The sequence below is a fragment of the Talpa europaea genome, assembly GCF_964194135.1.
Source record: "Talpa europaea genome assembly, chromosome: 3".
Lineage (NCBI taxonomy): Eukaryota > Metazoa > Chordata > Mammalia > Eulipotyphla > Talpidae > Talpa > Talpa europaea.
In genome coordinates this window covers 14,952,401-14,958,970 of record NC_140069.1, presented here as the reverse complement: position 1 = coordinate 14,958,970, position 6,570 = coordinate 14,952,401, and positions in this window count along the sequence as shown.

The following is a 6,570-nucleotide window of genomic DNA, read 5'->3' as shown; positions in this document are numbered from 1 at the left end:
TAGTTAAGAGAGAAAGTCAGCTCTTTTGCTCTGACTGTGAATTACAGAAGACAGAGGATTGCATTCATCTTGTTTCTCCAGTGGAAGAAGAACTTAACAGCATGGTTGTTTCTTAAGTGAATTCATAAATAATGAAGGCCCATGAGCAAGGACAAAACCGTGTGACTCCAGACTCACCCCTGAACTTCTGAATTTCCATCTGACATCCACAACTTGAGCTACTAACACTTAGAGTTATTGTGGGACTCTATTCAAATATTAATAGTAAAATACTTTATAACTGGCAGTGTTATTGTTTTTTAGGGTAATATTTGTCTAGGGTATTATTCAAAGGAATTTTTTTCTTAGTATAATGTAATGCCAATATACTGGAGTCAAACTGGACAAACTGATCAAGGATTGAGTCCTACATGTTAACCCTGGGAAGATTTCATGCCTCTCTATGCTGAGTTCACTCATCAGTAAGATAAAATCAGTGATATTACAGAAATGTGGAAAGAAGCAAGTAAATGCATTTTTAAAAACAGTGACATAGATGGTGTTAATCGTTAATTGTGAACATTAAATAAATATTAGATACTAACTCTAACATAAGGCAAGTTGCCTAATCTATTTGTGTTCTGGTTTGGTTTCCTTGTTTGCATAATGAAGATAAAATTTGTACCCACCGTAGAGAATTATGAAGTTACCATGAGGATGACATTGGCTAAAGCACATCAAACACTCCAAACAGTGTCAAGTAATACTCATTATTTGCTAGCTCATTAATTGCTATTATTTTTATCTGAGGTTTTCATAAGGACATTTATATGAGCCCAAGTGAATCTAGACATAGTTTCCTAAGGACAGGAATCATGTATTTTCCCAAGGTATTCCTTGAAGCTATTAGCTCAGTGTCTGTTGCTGAGTAACCATTTAATAAATAACAGTAATAGTGGTATTGGGGTGGTGTGGGGTGTGTGTGTGTGTGTGTTGGGGGTAGGTAATTAAATTAGCTGTAATCTTGAGAAATTTATCTAGAGTCACAGAGAAGACTATGTGTTGACTGTATTTCAGAGGCCAACAGTGGGCCATAGATTAATCATCCGCTGACAAGAAACAGACAGACACTAGCAGTTATTGGTCATTTCATTTGTTATATTCATGGCACAGTCTGGCCAATCCCCTGGGTCTTCCCATGTGACCCGTTACTGTGGGCAATGAATCTCGAAGTCTCCAAGCTAGAGTTCATCTTAAGCTTGGATTGGAATAGACCTAGGGATTTAGGACTGAAACCAAGAGGGAGGGCATTTGAACATGAACTTGGCCAACTACATTCATCTTCTGGTGACAGTTCCCTCTTTGGCAGAGGCCATCACTGGCATTAAACAGTGTCCCATAAATGTAACCTCCTGTTTCTGAGCACTAGATATGTGTGATGCTGACTTTCTAGGTGACATCACATCAGATAACCCTCCACCTCTCTTGCCTGAATTCCTCTGAATTATGCCCAGTGTTGAACACAGCCCATATTTCTGATTGTCGCTGCCTCCATTTCAGCTACTCCTATGGCTTAGAGAAATGGGTCCTGAACTTTGGGAGCAACCAGGGAAAAAACACTTCATCTTTTTAGCACAGCAGCGAAGCACCTGCTACAGCAGGCCATTTATAATCATCATCATCATAATGAAAATGCCTGAAACTCAGGACAGGAATTGATTTAGGTCATTTGGGAGACAAGGCATGCAGTGGGCTTTGCAGGGACTGATCAAGTGTCTAGATTATCTTACACCTAAGCTCTCACACCTGAAAATTGCAAATATGAGCTCTGAAGTTCTTTATCTGTAAAGTTATTAACTTGAAGAACAAGAACATATTCCTTGTTATTTCATTGTTATTAAAATGAAATTTAACTAGGTTCAGGAAAAAAGGAGAAGCATCATGTAGCTCGTTTCCTAAGTTTATTGTATTTTATTAGCATTTGTCAGTTTCTTCTCTGACAAACATGGTTTTAACTCTATTAATATTCTAATCAAAGCTACTTGACTTTTAAGGTGTAGACTGGTGTGCAAATATGGATGTATACTTGCTTTAAAAAATAATGTACAAAATGGCAAAGTTGTATAGCTGAAGTGCTTTCTGATTAAGTCATCAATTGTTGAAAGATCTGCTAATAATGTAAGTCAGGTATCAGTGGGCGCTAGTTACTGTTTCTTTCTCAATGGCAGTGATTCCAGCATTGTCATTCATTTATTAAAATAATATGCTCATTGAAAACCCATATGAATCTAACAATCTCACAAATACGTAAATATAGGCAAGACTTGTGCTGCATGGGAAAAAAATGAGACCCAGTAGGCATCCTGGTCCAGTGTGGTATTTAACAGCTTTCTGTAAAAAGAGTGAATTGACTGGTGGGGAGAAAATGGGAGAAGAGGAAGAGCCATTGAACAGGGAAGCTATGGTGTCTATATGCCTCGAGGTAGAAGGGAGTAAGCCTCGCAGGGCCAGTGCATGAACAGCAAGGCATCCCATGGACTAGAAGAGGCTAGAGATGTGAGTGGACAGTGGACAAACAGCAAAGTGTGATAGATTCTGGTCTTTATCCAAAGGATCTTAGGATATCCCAGAGGGCTGAATGGGCGTGACATGATGGCTATCATCTCTGTGAGGTGGAAATTCACTGAACTTCACTCTACCAAATTCTCAGAGCCATAGGTCTATCTAAGCATAGACATGCTAGAGAAAGCCCTCTTAAACTAAAAAGCACAGCAGAAATGCAAAGATATTTTTATTAGCTTAACTAGGTTTAGACTTTTTCAAATGTGTAAGGTAAAAATTCTTAGTGTTAACACTGAGATGGTGGAGCAACCATCTCCACTTCACTTCTACCTTTTCTTCCTCTTTGCAAAAACTACCACTGCTGGAGATCTTGTTTGATCTTTCAGGAAGAGTTTGTTATATGCAAGCACATGTTTATGGATAGATAATCCATGCATCATGGAAAAGAGTATACTCTAGTGTCCCAAAGGGGGGTTGGGGGGGGCGTTGTCATTTTACTTTTTTCCTGTTTTAGATCAGCATTGTGTCTGAGGTCTGCAAAAGACAGCACTTAGTTCATGGACTTAGAGAACAGTTGAGAAGTCAAACAGATGGCGAACCAGCAAAGAGATGAGGAAATGCATAATGCTTTTACCCCATCCTAGAGGATTAAAGTGAAGAGTCAGGAACTTGGCTCACCTGCAGAAAGCTAGACACACAAGCAAGGTCGTTCTGTCTGGTGGTATTCAAGCTCTGAGGAGACAGAGAAGTTATCAGAAGCACCACCCTTCAAATTTCCTGCCAGAGCTTTCTATCAGCCAAACACAGACAGGAGCCAACAGAGATGCAAACTATGAAAACAACCTGTGTCTGTGGATTCTCCAGTGGTACGGAGAACAGATGTGCAAACCACTCAAGAACAGTCACAAGCATGTCATGGTGTCTCATTCTTTTTCATCATAGCACAATATTCTAGCATATGAATCTAATTTCTCTCCCTGACTCTCTTCATCTTCTTCAAGCCACCAATCCTAGATCAGGCTCTATCCATATGACACTATTTAACCTTGCTTACCTCCTAATAACCCTGTCTTCAAATACAGTCACTTTGAGGGTGGGGACTTCAACAGATAATATGGGGGGGACACAGTCCAGGCCATAACAGCATAGCTCTACTCTCCTCACTGTGGGCTCCAATTCTCATGCTTAACTTTCAAGGAAATTTCTGCTTTTGAAATACTTGTTATATAGTGTACAATAAATATTACGGATATATAACTGTAATGCCAAATGTCCCTCTCCCTTAAATTTATTTTTTCCCTCCTTTTCTGTATCTTTCCATTTTTGTTCTCCCACTTCAATATAATTAAGTAGCCTCCATGGGTCAGGCAGTTCCCATTCATGCCTACATCACCTTCCTGACTCACTATTTGTTTTCCCTAGCCTGTCTCACTACCCCTTCAAAGGCTTGGCTTCTATGACAATATGAGGCTGGAAAGCTACTAGTAAGAAGGAGATCTTGTACATTCTTTGATAAGGACTTTTATTAGAAGACTGCTGTTACATTAAATCATACTATACAACCATGCTCTTGAGCAGAGGAAAATTTATCAAGCCTTTCTATCCTTGCAACACACTTCACAATTTTCTTGTTGAAGTTATGGTCAAAGAGTATGCCAAATTCATCTTACCAGTGGGTGGAGAAGTTGGGAAAAGGGAATAAAATATCAACAGGCCAAAACAGTGTTGGTTATTCTTAGCAGCCAGAGGAAAGACATAATCCCTGCCAATCAGTCCAGTCAACTCCACTGAGGTTTCTAGAAACTCAGATATCCATCCAGTGCCTACTTAATCCAAAGAAATTGGCTTGTTAATTAAACAGGAATGCATACCCCAAACAACTCACCTGGAAGCTTCTGGACCAATAAAGGTCTATTTAGGAAGAATGTTAAAGCATTCTGCATTCTCACTAAGAGTGCTAGAGTTCCTCTTCAAAAATCCTCGCAGATAGTCAGTCATCTCTAATATCAATTCAAAGATTCTCCCCTCCCCCACACCCCCATGCAATGCTTGTGCACCTGGCTAATGAAGATATGATTGATAAGGATGCTAAGAACTGTTTTCTTAAAAGCCAATTAGGTGCTTCTAACTGGGAAAGTCCCCTCCTTTAAAACAAACTTTTAGAAACAGGTTTTGATGAGGTGGTTTTCAGAGAAACTAGCCTGTAAGAGAGAGAATTGCTTCCTGAAACAGTCATTTGCCTATAAAAGGCTTAGCCTTAGGAGTACCTTTAAGTGTAGATTAAAGAGGGGAAATGAAGTTATTAAATGTTCAGATTGAGGAATAGTATCTTTAATTTTGTGCTATTTAAATTAAATTTGAAAAAAGTTATTAAATGTTCAGCTGAAGGAACACTATTAGCAAAATCAGGAATGAAAGTCTGTCTTGGATCAATAAAGTATAATTCCTTCATCCAACATATATTTATTTAGTGCCTTTAGGAGTGGGCATAGTTTTATGTACTCCTGATGTAGAGACAACTAGTCCCCACACTTCTGTAGCTTACAGTTAGATTGGGGAGAGAGACTAATGAAGTAAACATGGAAATAAACTCTTCAGATGGTGATAGGGCAATTTCAGAAGTGTACCAAGGAAGTCAGGGTGATGGTGGTTGCCTAAGTATCACCAGGATGATCATCATCAAACCCTTAAAGAGAACAAGTCTTAACTTCTTCATTAATATCAATTGTCTTTGGTCCAATCAGTCAGTTTCTTCAAGTCTTTAAGTTTCATAGTCTGTAAAATGATTATATGAGATACTTCATAGTTACTCAGAGAATCAGACAATGTATATGAGGAGTTCATAAGTCTCAAAATGCTGTGTAAATTTCCCTCACTATTAATAAACCATGTTTTCTTGACCCCATGTTCTGAGTTAATCCTAGTGTGCACAGAAGGATGCAAGAAAATCAAATAAAATAGTTATACCAAAAGAAACATTCATGCTAAGTGTATATGACCTCTTGCATTGTTAAAAGTTTCTACATATTTCCTGGAGACTTGAGGTTTAATTGTTCCCAAAGTAAGTATAACAATAATATTTTTAATGCCTACAATTTCTAAGAAAATATGCTAAGTATTGGCTTCCATTCTGTAGACACATTGCTATTCCCATTTTACTAGAATGAGGACGGGGGCTCAGAGAGGTTAAATAACCTGAATTTCAAGATCTAGTGGATTAGAGCCCAGACAGTCTAATTCCAGAGTCTGCAATCTTAACTACTAGTTCTGCTGCCTGTAATAAATTTGAGAGTTTTTAAAGCTAGAAGTCAACTTTGTCATGCAAAATGATTAGGTATTTGGCATATCTTGATTGCCACTAACAGTTAAAAGTAGATGAGCAATTTGCTTCTTTTCTAAGATCAGATGTTTATCAGTAAGCAGATCCCAAAGGGTCATGTCGTATGAACTGATATCTTAATGAAACCTAAGCTTGTCTGCTTTTTGGTTTTCTGGACACAATTTGCATGACTGGTTCACCTGAAGTGAGTGAGACTGTCTAGGTGTGAAATGCAGCAACTTTTCCTCAGTCAGGCAAACAGGTATTCCTAGAATCCAGAGGCAGAAGACAGCATATTTTGAGATCGCACCTAGAACACTAATCCTAAAAATATTTTATCCCTAAAGGTTTTATTCTTTTCAATACTTTTATAACGCGGACTTCTTTCTGAATTTATTTTTTAGGCAGTTCATTACTAATGTATAGAGATGCAGCTGATTTTTGTGTTGATTTTGTATCCAGTATTTTTAGTAAATTCATTTACAATTTCTATCAGGTTTTTCTATATGTTAGAATTTTCCATCTACAAAAAGAGATAATTGCACTTCTTTCTTTATTGGTTGGATGCTTTGTACTTTTCGTCCCTCTAATAGTTGTGGCTAGGACTTTTAGTACTATGTTGAATAGGAGTAGTGTGAATGAGCATCCTTGTCTTGTACCTGTGCTTAGAGGAAACTTTTCACTGTTAAGCATAACAACTCACACTACAG